A 20,659-nucleotide genomic window follows, 5' to 3' on the forward strand; every position below is an offset into this window, starting at 1 on the left:
TTTTGAACTAAAGCGGAGCAATTTTCGGTCAAATTCACCGTCATATGATCTTCTAGCTTCCGCTTATTTGCTAAGATATCTTTCAAGAATTTTGCATAACTTGGCATATTCAATAAAGCATCAGCAAAAGGAATGTTAATATGCAATTTTTTAAATATCTCAAGAAATTTACCAAATTGTGCATCTAATTTAGCTTTCTTCATTGCTGCAGGAAAAGGTGGAGGGATAACAATTTTATTTTGTGCAATAGGTGTAGATGTAGAGTTAAAAGACTTACCTCCTCGATTTTTCACCTCATCCTCACCGTGCTTGGTCTTCTCCTCATTAGACCCGAGTGTTTTTCAACTACGCAATTCCACCGCCTTCACATGTTCTCTTGGGTTAGTTTCCGTGTTGCTTGGTAAAGTTCCTTGCTCCCTATTAGCAATCAGCTTAGCCAATTGTCCAATTTGATTCTCTAACCCCTTTATGGATGCATCTTGGTTCTGAAATCGCGTCTCTGTTGCATAAATAAATTTAGTCATCATTTGCTCTAAATTGGACTTCTCCTCCCGAGACGGTTCTGGCTTGAATCCTTGGTGCATCACATATGGTGGACCTCTTTGTTGGCGATGTTGGTTGTTTTGACCTCCCCATGAAAATTTTGGGTGATTCCTCCATCCCGGATTATATGTGTTCGAGTAAGGGTCATTTCTAGGACGGTTCTGGAATCCCACTTGTTTTACCGGTGCTCCCTTAGGCACATAGAATGGATTGCCATCTTGGCAATCCTGCACATCATGCTCACCCCCACACTTATCACAGAAAATTTCTTGCAGCCGCATAGCCGACCCACTCATGCTCATCCCATCAATCTTTCTATTCAAAGCCTCTAACTGTGCTGAAACCGCCGACAAATCATTAACTTGATTAACTTCAGCACCTCGTCTCTGCCTATCAGACTGAGGATGATAGCTACTAGCAGCCATCTCCTCCAATAACTCATATCCTTCCTCAGCCGTCTTTCTCAGTAAGTTACCACAGGCAGCAGCATCTATCATAGTACGGTTAGGAGTAAGCAGACCGTAGTAGAAAGTTTGAACAAATAACCCAAGAGGCAGCTCATGGTGTGGACATCTCCTCAACAAGTCCTTGTAGAGCTCCCATGCCTCGTAAAGTGACTCTTGCTCATATTGAGCAAAAGTAGTAATGTCGGCTCTGAGCTTCATAGTCTTCGACGGAGGAAACTACTTGATCAGGAACGCCTTTGCCATATCTTCCCATGTAGTAATAGACCCTACAGGCAAACAGTTTAACCACGACTTAGCTTTATCTCTCAGTGAAAATGGAAATAAACGCAAACGAACAGCATCATCAGACACGCCATTAAACTTAAAAGTATCACAAATTTCAAGAAAGTTAGCTATATGAGAATTAGGGTCGTCAAGTGCACTTCCCCCAAATTGGACAGTGTTCTGAATCATCTGAATGATAGCTGGCTTGATCTCAAACTGACTAGCTCGGATGACTGGTCTTACGATGCTTGGACGTGCTCCATCAAGAGACGGCTGTGCATAATCCAACATCGGTATACGCCTTGGCTCTTCTCTTTGTTGATCGCCTTCCATTCTTTCCTTCGCTCTTTGCTGTTGTAGTCGACGTCTAGCTGTGCGTTCGATCTCGGGGTCAAAAGGCTCAAGCTTAAACTCGAGTGATCTTCGCATGCACCACAAGAAAAATCTGCAACACAATGAGAGTATAAAATAACAATAAAATAAATAATACTAAAGAATTTAAATGAAAAATAAAAAATTGTGAATCAACAGTCCCCGGCAACGGCGCCAAAAACTTGATCGAGCAAAACTTGCACAGTGAATAATCCCAAAATTTATTTTATAAATGAAAGCTCGATTTAAATATCGCAAGTGCACGATAGTCAAGTTATAATAAACGTAAGTGAATACGAGTATCGTTCTACAAGGACTGCGTTACACTATTTTTATTTTCAAGTAAAATTTCTTTAGCAACGATAAAATGAGTTGATGATTAAACTAATGTAAATTAAACAACTAAAATAATTAAAATGCAAAGAAAACGTACTCAAGACCGCAATGATTAATTTGGATTAAATCAAATGAGAAATGAATTTGTTGGGAATTAGCAGTTCACCTACCACTCGTGTTTAAATAATCACACTCGACTTTTACTCGTGCGTTCGACGGAATTCCCTAGACTAATTAATATACTCTGTCGAGCTATATTAATACTAATAAAAAACATGCAGTACTCAAGTGTCCTCAAATATTTAACAGTTCAAGATTGCATTACATTCTATGGAATCCACTAGCTTTCATTCGGGTGAACTATCACTATCGACACGTACCCAATTCCGTATATCTACTAAAATTGTAAATCCCTGGTTTATAATATTTGATCGTATTGTTAACTATTCTATCGAACTCATCAACAACATGAAATAATCAAAGGAAGTTAGCTAGGCTTCGATTGAAACAAGAAATAACAATAGCATAAACAAATCACTAATAAAAACGTCGAGAAATAATGTTAAACACCGAGTACGGGGTAGGATCCCCTCAAATCCCAACAAATCTAGAGTTTAGCTACTGAAATTCATGATAAAAACCAACAATCAATGTAAGAAATAAAATACTGAATAATGGAAATACTAAAGATGACGATGGATGACGGCCACGACGCGTGGAAATTTCGAGGTCTTCGAAATCTCCTTTGCTCCTAGCCTCCTCTCCAAGAAAAATGATGAAAAGTCTGATAAAGTGTGTCAAAAACGGCTGATCTCGTGTGTTAGGTCTTGGTGTAGGATAGAGTCCCTCAAAATTTGGAAACAAATCTTTCTCAATCTCGCTTCTCGCTAGGGCGGTATATTTTGACCGCCCTAGCGAGAGGTCCTCGAATAAGCTTCCTCGAGCATGTCCCTGGTTTCGCTGGGGCGGTCACTTTTGACCGCCCTAGCGAGACACTTGCGCAAAATAATCCTCGGCCAGACCACAATGCTCGCTGGGGCGGTCAAAAGAGACCTCTTCGATATTATGCCAAAGTTTCTCCCACTTTTTGGTTCAATTCCTACAAAATAACCACAGAATACACGAGATTAGTCAAATGCTCAATAATGCTAAAAAAAATGCAAAATTCAACTAAAACAAACTAATATGATGCATGAACGCGACTCAAAACCAACACTAAAAACACGTAAAAACGAGTCCTATCAATAGTATTGCTTCCCCCCACAAGTTTTGGGGTAGTCCTGAACTGATTAACATAGCATTCATCATATCTTTCAGAGTTCAATTCTTTTTTTCGGCAATGTCATTTGATTGTGGTGAATAAGGAGCAGTCGTTTCATTAATTATGCCCACAGATGTGTAGAATTTATCAAACGGTGCTCCGTATCACCCCCTCTATCGCTTCAAACCCTCTTTATTTGTTTGCCTTGTTGATTCTCAACTTCGGTCTTATAACCTTTGAATGCTTCAAGAGCTTCATCTTTCGACCTCAAAAGATATACATAACAGTACCTTGTATGACTATCAATGAATGTCACGTAGTATCTTTTCCCTTCATCTTGCACTTGACTCATCACGGACTTTGACTCCACCATCTTGTAGTCCAAAAATCTCCCAACAATAAACTTCTTCAAACCCGCATCCTCCGCCTTGTATTTATTATCAAGCATATCCCAAAGTTCCTTGGCGGTCTTGACTTGAGAATACACATTGTACAATGCAATATCAAGTTCGTTGAGGATGTAGTTCTTGCACAGGAAATCACTTTGGTTCCATTCAACCAAAGCGGCCCTCTTGTTGGTGTTTGTCTCGTCTTCAGCAACAGTGGGAGGATCCTCCTTCAAGAACCTTGACAAACTCAAGGTTGTGAGATAAAATAGCATCTTTTGTTGCCATCTTTTGAAATCTGCACCAGAAAACTTTTCTGGTTTCTCTCCTGGTGCAACGGTTGCATGTTGTGTTGTAGATGATGATGTCATTGAGATTCTTATTGCAAGTGATTAAAAATCCAAAATTCTTCTTAAGATTGTTGTTTATTGTATTGAAGTTTGATAGGAAAAACAAGAAGAAAACAATGAAAATGGCTTGTAGAGGCAAGTATTGAACACTTTCGCCTTAAGAAGAATTTACCCCTCACAAAGTGCTAAAGGTTTGTGACAATCTTCTCCCAAGATACAACTACAACTCTTGGATAATGAGCACTCAAATATCCAAGTTCTATAACAAAGAAATGAATGGAACTCTCTCTTGTTGAAGAAGGAAGAAGAACAATATCAAAAATGATATGTTGTGTATATGTGTTCTGATTTTCAATAAATCAATCATTTAATGTTTTTCATGTGAAAAGACATGATCTTTCATTCATAGTAGTGTTCCTTAGCCATTGTAACTGATCACAATCATCAAAAAATGCCAAGAAATGAAAAAATACCAGAAAAATTCGAAGGGAGACGAAAAAACCCAAAGAGCCGCATGCGCTCGGCAGCGCCTGCCAAGAGCTCTCGGCAGCGCATGCCGAGATCTCTCGGCAGGCGCGCGCACATGCTCGAAGACCCGCGCGCGAGTGCACGCATGTTATTGTTCACCGACAATTTATTTTTATTTTTTATTTTTTTAATTCGGCTTCCGTCCCTTACATGTTCCGACTACTCATTTGAAGTATTTTCATCATTTGATGAACTCGTTTCGAGTTTAATTCAGAACCACCAAACTTAATATTCGTTCATTAAGCTTCGTTCTTCGTTTCGAATTTTTCCAATCAAACACATTGATTAATTTGCTTAATTTTCATTCATTAAGCATCAAAATTATCCAACACAAGCAACCACTGTCTTCTATCAACCTGTACCCATCACAAGAGTACAATCCAAGCAATATTTTCGATTGAGTAACTGCATTCGCACTCAAGGGAACCCCTTGGAATCCTTTCCCTTCCATAATTTTCCTCCACTTCTCCAATCTTTCGTGCCTCATAAATCTCTCTGACCCCTCATATTCCACGATGTTCCTTATCTCTGGTGCAAAAATGTGTTGCTCCACCTTTGGTCTCTGTGCAGAATCAGGTGAAAATGTTGCATCCAATGAGTCGAAAATTGCCGAATAATAGTGCAACGCCTCCAGAAATCTGCCCAGGAAATAAGGTCCATTGTGGCTTGCTTCTTGTTCAACTATTGTCACTATGTTCGGTGCTTGATCTCTAATCATATTTATAAGGTTTCCAAGACAATTTCCTGGGACTCGTTGAAGCCGATTGATAGAGTTAACTACGAGAGCTTCACCAACCCTTCTATTAAACATATGGGGTTTTAGGTTCTCCAGTTCTTCACCAACAGGATGGAATTCAAATGGGACACAAAGAGAGTTCGCGAGTTAAGTTAAACATCGACCGGTTTCCTTAACAGATTCAGGAGATGGACAAACTCCCGTGATTCGAAGAAAAGGGGAACCTCCTGGCCGGGTAGCAAGGGCTTGCATGAAAGCAGGCCATTGGTAGCCTTGGAGAATGTCAAGATCAATTATGTGAACACGCTCTTCGGCCTCAAATGCCTCAGAAATTGCTTGATTAGCTGTGAAATGAGCAAACTTAATGTAGGGGCAGGCCTGATAAAGGATTTGATAAATCTTGAGGATTTCTAGATTATCTGGAGGAAGGGGATTGAAAGGCTTTAAATTGGAGGTGCTAGGTTTATTTGAAAGAGTGGCAGCAAGTCTTGCACTCAGGGCTTCAGTGAAGCATGCAGGAACACGTTGCATGGAATCTCCAAGAGGAGACACCACAATATTCAGGTGGTGGAGGTACCTCCTTGCTAACATATAGTCCTCCTTCGATTCTGCTTCTGCACAAGAAAGAAGGAGATGCACCAGTTGTAGTCCGCTATCATGTTCCTGTATGATCAGCATGAGATATAATTCCATATGTTTCCGTAACGAAAAACGCTTAGTTTCATTAGCAAAAAAAGTTGGACCTAATCGGGTGAAAGAATTGGCATTATCGAACTGGTATTGTGCAACTGTGATTGCCGCTGCATAATCTTGGTTGATGTGGCAGATGTCTTTCTCGGTGACTTTGCTGATGTTCTTCTTTGTTTCTTTCTTGTTGCAATTGGTGGGATAATGGTTGAGGTGCATTAATAGATCCCACCTGGTGATGAATCCCATTTTCTTGAGTCAACTGAGATCTTTCAGGAACACACGCCTGATCACTCACCACAGAATTATAAAACCTAGTCGAGTCAGGCATCGTCAAGCAATCCAATAACTCTGGCACGTTCATCAAAGGATCTTCTACTCCACTCGGCAACTTGAGAGGGGAAAACATGGTGAAATCACCATCCTTCTGATCATAATTATTAGTATCTTTGAGTGGAGGCTCGAGAGCTGGCAAGGATACAAATTGATTATTGGTGGAGTTGGAAACGGTGAAGTGGGCTCATCCCCTTGCCTTTGTGAGGCCCGAGTGGGGATGAAAACCGTGGTGGAGAGCTAAGCACGAGATTTTGGCCCCATGCATTGGGTGAACATGGTTGTTCCGAACTGGAGAACAAACCATGAAGTCGTCTAGTTGATCAGGAGGAAAGATAGACTCCCACAATGAATAATCTGGGGATGGAAATTCATAATCTTCAAATTTAAGAGCAGCTGGAATGTTGAGGTTTGTTGGGCTAGTTAGAGTTTCAAATTAGAAGATGATGAGAATTACTCAGTTTTCACTGAAATTTTCAAGTTTCCCATATCGAATTTGATACTCCCTGTCTCACTACTGAGACTTCCAAAGCTGCCACGTAGAGAGTTAACCATTATTTTATGTACAAGTTTCTTCTACATCATCAAGGCGGAGTTTGGAGCTCACTGATGTCGTATTATATATTGTTTTTTGGTCAAGCACAATTAAAGCTTGGGGTTGTGATTTCATATCCTTATATAGAGATGTACAGATTGTCCGTCAGATTGGAGGGATATATATATAACCCATTAAGATAAGGTCCAATCTAGGGCCCACAGTTGAAAGGCCCATGACAAGCCCATGTATTCTTTTATAAATACCAGGTTTGAGCGTATGATTTCAATTCAATATATTGTTTTCAGCAGCATCCTTAGTTGCTCCCCTCATATATCATCGGTCACTCTCTCTCCTACTCATCAAAGGGGAGAGCTCACCTAAAGTCCACCAGGCCTTGGACTTGCTTGAAGACTGACTTGAACGTCGGAGGGGCTACGCCAGGACACCCTCCTGGCCCCCTTCTAACGGTCTTCTTCGTGATTTCAGGCTCAGGACAATTTCAAAACCCTGCGTTTGTACTAGTGACGCTTGCTGAAATCGGACCCTAAATTTCCCGTGAGTATCACTTGGCGCCGTCTGTGGGAAGCTTGAGTTGAGACGTAGAGATGGTAGGCAAGAGAGGAAGTAGAAAAGCTACTCAGCATCATCGCGTCCTCAGAGGGGACCCGAACAATCTCATGTTGCGACAAGACAGGAACAACCGCGTCTTGAGATGAGACAGGAACAACCTCGTCAAGAGACAAGAGCTGAGCAGCCCCTTCACGAGACGAGGGTCGAGCAAATCCTTCCCAATGAGAACGTGAGGAACTTGACCCTGGAACAGTTGGGCCAATTTATCACTCGGACAGTGGATGAGGCCATGAGAAAGAACCAGGAATCTATGTTTGCTGAAGGACAAGCCACTCGTCAGGAGCGTGAAGAAAATGCTGAGGGCCACCAGAGCAGGATTGAAGAGACACAGCCCCACTAAAGGGGGGAGATTAGTGAGATGGGAGAAATGTGGAAGGAAATACAGATGTTGATGCAGTAGTTGGGAAGCAGAGCACCGGCACCCAAGAGAGGAAGTCCTTTTTCACTAGCCATTTTAGAAGAAGGGCTTCCTCCAAATTTTTGACAGTCGAATGTGGGAGAGTACGATGGACATACTGACCCCGAGGAACACTTGGGGAGGTTTGAGAATGCGGCCCTATTACATCAATATTCAGATGGGGTCAGGTGCAGGGTGTTTCTGGGCACGTTGGTGAAGTCAGCCCAGCAATGGTTTAACACCTTGTAGCCCAACTCCATACGATCTTTCGAGGATTTTTCCGCTGCTTTCTTGCACAGATTCGCTAGCAGCAAAAAACACCAAAAAAACTATTTGAGCCTGTTTGTGGTGAAACAACAAGAAGCTGAAACTTTGCGAGAGTTTGTCCAGCGTTTCAACAATGCAGCGTTGGAGATACCAGCGGCCACTCCTGACATCATCATAAGTACCTTTACACAAGGACTGAGGGGAGGAGAGTTTTTCAAGTCGCTGGTCAAGAAGCCTCCGTCGAGCTATGATGATCTGTTGGCTCGAGCTGATAAATATGTAAACTTGGAAGATGTCCAACGGTACAGAAGGATGGAGAACCGGCCCGGAGGAAGTAGAGTTGAGGGAGCGGAGAAAGGAGGAAGGAAGAGGGGTGCGGGGGAAAGAGAGGAGGACAGAACTAGAAGTATAGGACAATTCTCATCACATGTTCCCCTGGATAGGATTCGTGACGAGGTGATGGAGGTGAGGGAGCCCGCGGGGAGGTGGGAGAAGTCACGAAGGATTGAGTGCATTGCTAGATTGCCTTCGCGGGACAGACGATAAGGATCCGCATCCGGGAGTCGACCGAGGTCTCGCCCGCCCCCTAGATGTGGTCAAGGCCCTCCATGGATAAATCAGGGGGTTGAGGAGCAGAGAGTGGAAGGTCGAGGTCAAGATGTCCTTCAGGAGCCCGTCGAACCGAGGAGGGGAACGAATGAGGATAACCACCCTACGAGAGGAGTGATTCATATGATCTCGGGCAGTGCTACTGATGGAGACTCTGGGCGAGCTCGGAAAGCACATGGGAGAAGGTTGGAGAACTTTGAGATATCTAGGGGTGCAGACTTACCACAAGACCCCATCATCAGCTTTGGGCTGGAAGACCTTCGAGGCGTTGTGACTCCACATAACGATGCCTTGGTGGTGTCGACCACCATTGCCAATTATGATGTGGCAAGGATATTTATTGATAATGGAAGCTCCGTGAACGTCTTGTTCAAGAGCACGTTGGATCAAATGAAGGTAGAAGGATTGGAGTTTGAGCCGTCTCCACCCCGCTGTATGGGTTTGCAGGACACGGCATCCCGCCTTTGGGTCAGATTGTGCTTCCCCTATCCTTGGGGACTGATCCTCGGCGGGTAACAAAGATGATAACATTTACCGTGGTGGATACCCCTCATCATATAATGGAATCCAGGGACGACCAGCCTTAAAGGATTTCAAAGCCATAGCTTCCACTAATCATCAGAAATTTAAGTTTCCTGTGGGAAAAGGAGTTAGAGTCATGTACGGGGACCAAAAAGTCGCGCGTCGGTGTTATGAAGGGGTAGTGAGGGAGGAGGGAAAAAGAGCGCGTGTTGAGCTTAACATGATTAGGAAAGGAAGAAGTAGGTAACTTTGTCCTGTGGAGGTACAAGAGGAGCAGAGATGAAAGTTGAAGAATGCGCTGAGCAAGGCTCTACGGAGGCTCGGGAACGCTTACCACCTTAGAGAATATTAATCTTGACTTGAATTTTGCTGTATTTCGTTTTTGAATTTGTCTTATGTTATCAGTTCAAATTTAATAAAGCCAATTTCTTATATTAAATTCGTGGATTGGGTTGTATTATGAAAGTGAGAAAATTTTATTTTCCTGCTAAGGCGTCGCCTAGCAGAGGAGTTAGAGGGTGATGGTGGAGAATCTTTATTTTCCTGCTAAGGCGTCGCCTAGCAGAGGAGTCAGAGGGTGACGATGTAAAATTTTGATTTTCCTGCTAAGGCGTCGCCTAGCAGAGAATTCAGAAGGTGAGAGTGGAGAATTTTATTTTTCCTACTAAGGCATCGCCTAGTAGAGGAGCAGAGTTGAAAAGGAGAAAAATTAAATTTTTCCTGCTAAGGTGTCGCCTAGCAGATGAGTTAGAGGGTGAGGGTGGAGAATCTTTATTTTCCTGCTAAGGCGTCGCCTAGCAGAGAAGTTAGAAGGTGATGGTGGAGAATCTTTATTTTCCTGCTAAGACGTCGCCTAGCAGAGGAGTTAGAGGGTGAGGGTGGAGAATCTTTATTTTCCTGTTAAGGCGTCGGCTAGCAGAGGAGTTAGAGGGTGATGGTGGAGAATCTTTATTTTCCTGCTAAGGCATCGCCTAGCAGAGGAGTCAGAGGGTGACGATGTGAAATTTTAATATTTCTTGCTAAGGCGTCGCCTAGTAGAGGATTCAGAAGGTGAGAGTGGAGAATTTTATTTTTCCCACTAAGGCATCGCCTAGTAGAGGAGCAGAGTGGAGGAGGAGAATTAAATAAAAATTTTCCTACTAAGGCATCGCCTATTAGAGAGCAGAGTGAGGAAGGAGAGAAATTTTATTTTCCTGCTAAGGCACCGCTTAGCAGAGGAGCAGAGTTGTGAAGGAGAAAATTTTATTTTCCTGCTAAGGCACTGCCTAGCAGAGGAGCAGAGTTGTGAAGGAGAAAATTTTATTTTACTGCTAAGACGCCGCCTAGCAGAGGAGCAGAGTTGGGGAGGAGAAGAATTTTATTTTCCTGCTAAGGCGTCGCCTAGAAGAGGAGCAGAGTGGGGGAGAAAAATTTTATTTTCCTGCTAAGGCATCGCCTAGCAGAGGAGCAGAGTGGAGGAGGAGAATTAAATAAAAATTTTCCTACTAAGGCATCGCCTAGTAGAGGAGCAGAGTGAGGAAGGAGAGAAATTCTATTTTCCTGTTAAGGCACCGCTTAGCAGAGGAGCAGAGTTGTGAATGAGAAAATTTTATTTTCCTGCTAAGGCATCGCCTAGCAGAGGAGCAGAGGAGGGGATGAGAAAAATTTTATTGTCCTGCTAAGGCATCGCCTATCAGAAGAGCAGAGGTGGGGAGGAGAAAAATTTTATTTTCCCGCTAAGGCACCGCCTAGCAGAGTTGGGGAAGGGAAAAATTTTATTTTCCTGTTAAGGCACTGCCTAGCAGAGGAACAGAGTTGGGGAAGGGAAAAAATTTATTTTCCTGCTAAGGCACTGCCTTGCAGAGGAGGGGATGAGAAAAATTTTATTTTCCTTCTAAGGCAGTGTATAGCAGAAGAGCAGAGGTGGCGCGGAGAAAAATTTTATTTTCTTGCTAAGGCACCGCCTAGCAGAGGAGCAGAGTTGGGAACTTGGGGAAGAGAAAAATTTTATTTTCCTGCTAAGGCACTGCCTAGCAGAGGAGCAGAGTTGGGGATGAGAAAAATTTATTTTCATGCTAAGGCATCGCCAAGCAGAGGAGCAGAGTTAGGGATGAGAAAAATTTTATTTTTCTGTTAAGGCACCGCCTAGCAGAGGAGCAGAGTTGGAAAGGGAAAAATTTTATTTTCCTGCTAAGGCACTGCCTAGCAGAGGAGCATAGTTGTGGATGGGAAAAATTTTATTTTCCTGCTAAGGCATCGCCTAGAAGAGGAGCAGAGGAGGGGATGAGAAAAATTTTATTTTCCAACTAAGGCATCGCCTAGCAGAAGAGCAGAGGTGGGTGGGAGCCTAGTAGAGGAGCAGAGTTGGGGAAGGGAAAAATTTTATTTTCCTACTAAGGCATCGCCTAGCAGAGGAGCAAAGTTGGGGAGGAAAAAAATTTTATTTTCCTGCTAAGGCATCGCCTAGCAGAGGAGCAGAGTTGGGGATGAGAAAATTATATTTTCCTGCTAAGGCATCGCCAAGCAGAGGAGCAGAGTTAGGGAGGAGAAAAATTTTATTTTCCTGCTAAGGCGTCGCCTAGCAGAGGAGCAGAGTTGGGGAGGAGAAAAATTTTATTTTCCTGCTAAGACATCGCCTAGCAGAGGAGAAGAGTTGGGGTGGAGAAAAATTTTATTTTCCTGCTAAGGAGTCGCTTATCAGAGGAGCAGAGTTAGAGAGGATGAGAATTAAATTTTCCTGCTAAGGCATTGCCTAGAAGAGAAACAGAGTTAGGGTGGAGAAAAATTTTATTTTCCTGCTAAGGCGTCGCCTAGTAGAGGAGCAGTGTTGGGGTAGAGAAAAATTTTATTTTCCTGCTAAGGCATCGCCTAGCAGAGGAGCAGAGTTAGGTAGGAGAGAAATTTTATTTTCCTGCTAAGGCATCGCCTAGCAGAGGAGCAGAGTTGGGGTGGAGAAAAATTTTATTTTCCTGCTAAGACACCACCTAGCAGAGGAGCAGAGTTGGGTAGGAGAAAAATTAAATTTTCCTGCTAAGGCGTCGCCTAGCAGAGGAGCAGAGTTAGAGAGGAGGAGAATTAAATTTTCCTGCTAAGGCATCACCTAGCAGAGGAGCAGAGATGGGGGGGAGAAAAATTAAATTTTCCTGCTAAGGCATCGACTAACAGAGGAGCAGAGTTTGGAAAGAGAAAAATTTTATTTTCCTGCTAAGGCATCGCCTAGCGGAGGTGCAGAGCTGGAGTGGGGAAAAATTAAATTTTCCTGCTAAGGCCCGGCTTAGCAAAGGAGTTACGAGATAATGAGGTGAGAGTTTTATTTTCCTGCTAAGGCATCGTCTAGCAGTGGAGTTAGAGGGTGAGGAGGTTGAAGTTTTATTTTTCTGCTAATGACTATTCTAGCAGAGGAGTCAAGGGCACGGGGAAATGAGAATTATTTTCCTTTAAAAACTTAGTAGAGGTCTTTGAATATGGGGGCGACGAGGGCAGAAGGTGTTAGAAAAATTTATTTGGTTCGTTGATAACGAATTATGTTTGTCGCTGCGGAAATTACGGGGATCGACCTGTCTGGTCAGAAGGGATGCAGGCGAAGGGAAAGTGTGAGGCAAAGCTACTGTGGGCGAGAGTGAGGAGGGGCGAGCGTGCACAGATGAAGCCGGCGAGACGAGGAGAAAGCAGGGGCAGGGGCAGGGCGAGGGCTTGTACGCACTGTGCAGGCGAGGCGCGAGAGGGGCGAGAGAGGGCGGCGAGGCGAAGCTGCTGTGGGCGACCGTGAGGCGAGGCGAAGCTGCTGTGGGCGAGCATGAGGTGAGCGAGCATGAGGAGGGGCGAGTGTGCACAGGCAAAGGCAGCAAGGCAAGGAGAAGGCAGGGGCAGGGGCAGGGCAGGGCGAGGGCTTGTGTTAGGTGAGAGTGCGAGCTGGGTGTGCGAGGGGCGAGAGAGGGTGGCGAGGCGAAGCTGCTGTGGGCGACCGTGAGGTGGGGCGAGGCTGCTGTGGGTGAGCATGAGGTGGGCGAGCGTGAGGAGGGGCGAGTGTGCAGAGGCGAAGGCGGCGCTGGCGAGGTCCTGTTCGGCAGGGAGCTAGATGAGGGTACAGGGTCGCGTGCAAGGCTATGGTGAAGGAGAGGACAGGCCTGAGGGGGCGAGATGATGGTGAGCCTGCGGGAGGTTGTGAGCGGCGAGCATGAAGCTAGAGCTAGCGCGTAGATGTGGCCTGGGTGAGAGAGCTGGTGGATGAAGCGCAGGGAAAATTTTGTGTAGGAGTAATGGAAATGAAGTGAGAAGGGACCTCTGTTTATAGGGGAGGCCCTGACCAAATCTATCCCTTCAGGACATCATTACGATTTGATTTGGTGGAGACTAATGAGCAGCGGAGGAAAAACGCTCAACTCACACCTTGCAAACAAGGAAAACATAATTAATCGAACATTGAACCTACGATTCAGTTCGACTCGGGAGGGGAAGACTGGTGATATCCCAGGGATGAACCCATTAAGATAAGGCCCAATCTAGGGCCCACAGTTGAAGGGCCCATGACAAGCCCATGTATTCTTCTATAAATACCAGGTTTGAGCGTATGATTTCAATTCAATATATTGTTTTCAGCAGCACCCTTAGTTGCTCCCCTCATATATCCTCGGTCACTGATTTGAGCGTCGGAGGGGCTACGCCAGGACACCCTCCCGGCCCCCTTCTAACGGTCTTCTTCGTGATTTCAGGCTCAGGACAATTTCAAAACCCTGCGTTTGTACTAGTGACGCTTGCTGGAATCGGACCCTAAATTTCCCGTGAGTATCAAGAACAAATATAATTTTGAGGATTATTGTTTAGGATCAACGGAGATTGTAGATTTCTAGATGCATTGTTTCGTCATCTTCAACAAAAAATTTTCATTGGGCAAGAATATGCTTTGTTCATTGGTTTTTTGAAAAGGGTTGGCCAGCATATGGTTTTTTTTTTAAAAAAAATTGTTAAATTGAAGGTTGTGAACTGGATCTGCTCTTTTTCCTCTAATATTTCTTCCTCGTTCTTATCTGAGATGGGTTTAGTGGGTGAGTGATATGATTGTCACTCAGTAAGTAGGGGCGGGAATAACTCCCTGTTTTCGAAACCATTTTCAACAAAAACAGTAATACAATAATATACAGAAACTCATCTTTTCAGAACAGAAATCAGAATTAGTAAGCACTGAGCACGTTAGTGAATTTCATGGCTAAACTGATATCAGTTCCCTATATGTTCTCTCCTCTAAGGGGTGAGGCCAGAATCAGAATCAGAATCAGAATTCAGAAATGTTCAGAATATATATTCCTACCATTAGTTCACTAAGGAGTTTCAGTGCTTCAAAATAATATATCAGAAATACACATACAGAAACTGTACTTTAAAACAGAATTATCAAACTGATTTCAAGATATTTATATATAAGCCCACTTACCGTAATTTGCTAGAATTTCGGTTGAAGTCTACTGGAATTTGGCTGCTCTCGCTACTGGATTTTACTGCTTGACAAAGGCACTCTCTCTTAACTCGAAAATTTAAGTGATAATCTCAAAGCTTGTGTAACCCATTTCAGAGACTTGAGGGTGATATTTATAGGTGAAATTCTGACTGTTGGCCTCCCAATTAAGGCCATAATCTGACATTAACAATCTTTATTTCGTGTTAAATGCTTCAGTTACAAGCTATGATCTGAATTAGTAACTGTCTGCTGGGATTTCGTGCTGCTGCTGCTGGATTTTATCTGTTGTCTGCTGCTGATTCCAATCTGTTGGAAAAATACCAGCTTCTGAAATATTAGCTTCTGCTGGAATTTTTAGCTTCTGCTGAAATTTGCTAGCTGTTGCTACTGCTACTGCTGGAATTTCAGGTTCTCACATCCCTCCCTCCTTATGAGAAGTTTCGTCCTCGAAACTTGGCTATGCATGATCTTCAAAAAGATAAGGGTATTGTTCTCGCATCTTTTCTTCCAACTCCCAAGTAGCTTCTCTTTCGGTGTGATTGGACCATTGTACTTTTACATATGGAATAGTTCGTCTCCTCAGTACTTGGTCTTTGTTATCCACAATTCGAATCGGAATTTCTTCATATTTCAGCTCTTCGTTTAAATTTCCCTCAACCAACAGTGGTCCAGCTTCAAGAATATGACTAGGGTCAGAAATATATCTTCTCAGCTGCGAAACGTGGAATACGTTGTGAATTCTTGACATGTCGGGTGGAAGTGCTAATCTATAAGCAAGTGTTCCCACTTTCTCGAGGATTTCAAATGGTCTGACGTATCTGGGATTCAGTTTCCCAGCCTTATTGAATCGGATAACACCCTTCATGGGTGACACTTTCACATATGCCTTCTCTCCAACTTCGAATTCCACGGGTCTTTTTTTAAGGTCAGCCCAGCTTTTCTGTCGATCTTGTGCAGCTTTTAATCTCTTCTTGATCACGGCAACTTTATCCACTGTTTCTTGGATCATTTCGGGTCCAACAATGGCTTTTCCCCTACCTCATTCCAATACAGTGGTGATCGACACTTTCATCCATACAGAGCTTCGTATGGTGCCATTCCAATGCTGTTGTGGTAACTATTATTGTACGCGAACTCGATTAAGGGCAGATGTTCGCTCCAATTACCACTGAAGTCTAGAGCACATGCTCTCAGCATATCTTCTAGAGTTTGAATTGTCCTCTCTGTTTGGCCATCGGTCTGAGGATGATAGGCCGTGCTAAGAGTAATTTTGGTCCCCATAGCTTGTTGAAAGCTCTTCCAAAATCGGGATGTAAACCTTGGATCTCTGTCTGATAGTATGCTAGCTGGAACTCCATGCAATCGTACGATCTCATTCATGTACAATGTGGCTAGCTTGTCCAAATTATAATTCATGCGGACATATAAGAAATGTGTAGATTTTGTGAGTCTATCTACGATTACCCAGATGCCGTCATGACTTTGTCTAGACTTTGGTAACCCGACAACAAAGTCCATGGAGATATGTTCTCATTTCCATTCTGGAATTTCTAGAGGTTGCAGAAGTCCTCCAGATCTTTGGTGCTCTGCCTTGACTTGCTGGCACACGTGACATTTGGAAACAAATATTGCCACGTCTTTCTTCATTCCACTCCACCAAAAATTTTTCTTCAAATATCTGTACATCTTGGTACTGCCAGGATGGACTGAAAATTTCGACTTATGTGCCTCAGACATTACTTCTTGTCGAAGGTTATCGATGTCTAGTACGCACAATCGTCCTTTCATCCACAAGATTCCTTTGTTATCCGTCTCGAAATCTGGTGGTTTCCCTTCTTTAACTTGCTCTTTTAGTTTCACCAAAGCGGAATCTCTATCTTGACTCATCTTGATTGTCTCTCGAAGACATGGTTGTGCTGAAATTGATGTCAGGATCACCTTACTCATATTATTTCGACTTAAAGCATCTGCTACTTTGTTGGCTTTGCCTGGATGGTAGCTTATTGTCAAGTCGTAATCCTTCATGAGTTCGATCCATCGTCTTTGTCTCATATTTAGTTCCTTTTGTATGAACAAATATTTGAGACTTTGGTGATCGGTGAAAATCTCACACTTGGCTTCATAAAGATAATGTCTCCAAATCTTTAGTGCAAATACCATTGCAGCTAGTTCGAGGTCATGCGTTGGGTAATTTTGTTCATACGACTTCAACTGTCTTGATGCGTATGCAATCACCATTCCATCTTGCATGAGTACACATCCTAAACCTTCTTTAGATGCATCACTGTAGATGGTGAAGTCTTTGCCTTCAGTTGGCAATACCAACACTGGCGTGGATGTAAGCTTCTTCTTCAAAGTCTCGAAACTTTGCTCAAATTTTTCACTCCATTGAAATTTAGAGTTCTTCTGTGTGAGCTTGGTGAGGGGTATGGCTATTGAAGAGAATCCTTCAACAAATTTTCGATAATAGCCTGCTAATCCCAAGAAGCTTCGAATTTCTGTCACATTCTTTGGTCTAGGCCAATCTGATATTGCCTCTACTTTCTTAGGGTCCACAGATACTCCTGCTGCTGATATTATGTGTCCCAAGAATGTGACGCTTTCTAGCCAAAATTCGCATTTCTTGAACTTTGCGTATAGTTCCTTTTCTCTCATCTTCTAGAGGGTGAGACGAAGATGTTCTTTATGGTCTTCTTCACTTGACGAATATACTAGAATGTCGTCGATGAATACCACAACAAACTTGTCAAGAAATGGTTTAAACACTCTGTTCATTAGATCCATGAATAATGCCGGAGCGTTTGTTAATCCGAACGGCATCACTGTGAACTCATAGTGTCCGTACCTTGTTCTGAAGGCTGTCTTCGGAATATCGTCTGATTTGACCTTCAATTGGTGGTAGCCTGACCTTAAGTCGAGCTTGGAAAAGACTGAAGCTCCTTTGAGTTGGTCAAACAAGTCATCTATCCTTGGAAGCGGATACTTGCTTTTTATTGTAATCTTATTCAGCTCTCTGTAATCAATACAAATCCTCATGCTTCCGTCCTTCTTCTTTACAAATAGGACAGGAGCTCCCCACGAAGATGCACTTGGTCGGATTTGCTTCTTGTCCAACAATTCTTGAAGTTGCTCTTTGAGTTCTTTCAACTCTGCCGGAGCCATTCGGTATGGTGCTTTTGAGATTGGTGCAGCATTGGGCACTAAATTAATCTCAAATTCCACCTCGCGGTCGGGAAGTTCGCCAGGGAGTTCTTCAGGAAAGACATCCGGGAATTCTTGTACTACCGGAATCTCTTCTAGTGTAAGTGTGGTTTCTCTCTTTACCTCGCTTAACATAGCTAGGTAAACTTCTTCTCCACTTTTCATGGCTTTCCAAGTTTGAGGAGCAGAAAGGAGAGTCTTTCGTTCTTTGGTTTTGCCATGAAATAAAAGTTTCTCTTGGTGTGGAGCTTGGATGGTTACCGTCTTTCCATGACAGTCTACTAAAGCATGATTCTTGGCTAACCAATCCATTCCAAGAATTACGTCGAATTCCACCATGTTTAGTTGAATCAGGTTTGCCTTGAAATTCTGATCTTCTATGAGAACACCAATATTCCGATATAGAGTGCGAGTTTCTAAAATTCGATTAGCAGGAGTTGCTACTCTATATGGTTCTTCTAAGTTATCAGGCTTAGCTCCTAACTTCTTGGCAAATCTCTTAGACATGAATGAATGCGTAGCACCACAATCAAATAACACATAAGCAGGTATATTATTGATTAGAATGGTACCAGCTACGACATCATTTGAGTTGTCGGCCTCCTCTTGAGTGATAGTATAAATTCGAGCATTTGGCATGTTCTCCTTAGGCTTGTTTGGAGTTGTTCCTCCTGCTGGTCCGTTTCTTGGATCTGGAAGAGGACATTGAGCATTGCGATGGTCCATCTTTCCACAACGAAAACAAACTCCAGAATTCCTACGACATTCACCAATGTGTGTGAATCCGCAAGTTTGGCACTTGACTCCTTCTTTGTTTGATTGAGAAGAAATAGTTCCTTTGGATGGAGCACTGGTAAATTGGTTGCTTGAAAACCTATGCCTCTTGAATTGCTGGCCCGATTGGTACTGGCTTGGCTGAGGACGTTTGAGTTTGTTCTCGCCTTCACGCCTCTTGATGTCATTCTCAGCCCTGATGGCGGCTCCCATCAATTCATCAAAACTATTGGGCTCGATAACGGCAAGGGCAGATTGAATACGGCTGTTCAATCCCTTCTTGAAGCGATGCATCTTCAAGGCCTCGTCTCCCATGATGGTTGGGGAGTAAGTTCCCAATGAGTGAAACTTAGATGAATATTATACCACTGTCATGTTTGATTCTTGAACCAAGCTTTCAAATTCTGACAGCTTCTGCACTCGGACTGCTGTCGGGAAGTACTGCTTCAAAAATGCCTCCCGAAACCTTTGCCAAGTGATAGGTCCCGCCCTTACCATAGCTCGTGAGACTCTTTTCCACCATTTGGCTGCTTTGTCCACAAGAAAAGGTGTAATCACATCTTCTTTGATCCCTTGTGGAACCTCAAGTAGCCGAAGATGATTCTCCACCTCCTTCATCCAATTTTGTCCGACCTCAGGATCGGAGCTTCCATCGAAATTTGGAACTCTTGCTCTTCGGAGAGCCTCATAGTGCTGTTTCGTCCCATTCTGAGCTGGAGGTGGTGGCGGTGGCTAGTTAGCATTAGGGTTCACTAACTCTTGTAGCGTGGTTGCCACAATCGTGGCTATAGCCATCAAGTCCACCTGACTGAGGCCAACTGCTGGTGGTGGTTGTTGCTGTGCATCCTCATCATTTCGGTTATTGTTGCGGTTGCCGTAGCGAGGATTGCGATTGTTTCTAACTGGTCGTCCGTCCATTTCCTACAATTAAGAAAGTTCTAAGGTTGATGGCAGAATAGAGACTAAACAAATGAAGCACGATGATAGAGTAATTGCTCAAAATATGAAACCGATGGATTGAAATAAATTTTATTGATTCCTCAAGAAAGTGCAATTACAACCAAACATCGAAAATGAGAACATAAATGCAAATGGAACACGTGGTATTACAAAGAAAACCACTACTGATGTTTAATCTATCACTTCTCCTAATCCCAAATCCATAGGATCCTCTTCTATTTCTTCTTCTTCTTCGGGATCCTCCTCGGGTTCATCTAGGTTGGCTATTACTGCTTGTAGGTGTTCAATATGACCATGCAGAACTGCATTCTGGTCACTAAGAACTTCAACAGTACTCTGCAACTCATGAATATGTGCATCAGTCTGTTCACTATACTGATTATGCTGGTGCACGAGTTGGTGATTCTGATCCTTGAGTATTTGGATCTTCTCAACTAGTGTATCACGTAACTCGATGAATTCTGCCACAGTCTCTTGGGAGGTTTCAAACTCTTCTTGAGCCTTCCTACTCCTCTCTTCTGCCTCATGCAGATAGTGAGCATAACGTTGAACATCACACCTCAAATGTTCTGTTCGACGCTCTAACTCATCTTTGTCCAACTCTAGGCAGTAGTTATTCTCTTTGAGTTTTTCTAGCTTCCTCTCTAAGATCTTAATGTAGCTACTTTGGTCCGCCATATCCTACATCCAAAACATGAGAGCGAAGGTTCAGAAACGATATCAAGAATACAAGTCGAACTATAGACAATAATTACTGGAATGAATAGAATCAGTATGCCTATAACATTTAGTAGAAGAAAATGGCTCAAAAATTTTTCGGTCTCAGAATGACGTGAAAAATTTACTAAAAATCCTTCACATCAAGAACATGAATGGTACCAAGTTTGGTGCAAAAATACTAAGCCGTTTGAAAATGAAAATTCCTCAGAGTTTAAAAATTTTGGAAACTTTTACGGAAATGATGATATCACTATCTTAAAGAAGGATTTTGGGGTTCGTCGGCGGTGCTAGAACCATTGAATCGTTACATGTTAGGTTTTCCTCGTCGAGAGCTTTACAACGCC

General features: G+C 43.1%; 1 non-coding gene and 1 pseudogene across 1 annotated transcript; one reads left to right on the plus strand and one right to left on the minus strand.

Moving 5' to 3' along the window:
* The first annotated feature begins 1,098 nt into the window (after positions 1 to 1,098).
* On the plus strand, positions 1,099 to 1,205 carry LOC142538147 (small nucleolar RNA R71). The gene has a single exon (XR_012818686.1). It is a non-coding gene; the product is annotated as a small nucleolar RNA R71 (small nucleolar RNA).
* Positions 1,206 to 4,808: 3,603 nt separating this feature from the next.
* On the minus strand, positions 4,809 to 20,273 carry LOC142537892 (GRAS family protein RAM1-like; annotated as a pseudogene).
* Between the last annotated feature and the right edge of the window lie 386 nt (positions 20,274 to 20,659).

Source organism: Primulina tabacum, chromosome 2 (assembly GCF_025594145.1).
Source record: "Primulina tabacum isolate GXHZ01 chromosome 2, ASM2559414v2, whole genome shotgun sequence".
NCBI classification, from domain to species: domain Eukaryota; kingdom Viridiplantae; phylum Streptophyta; class Magnoliopsida; order Lamiales; family Gesneriaceae; genus Primulina; species Primulina tabacum.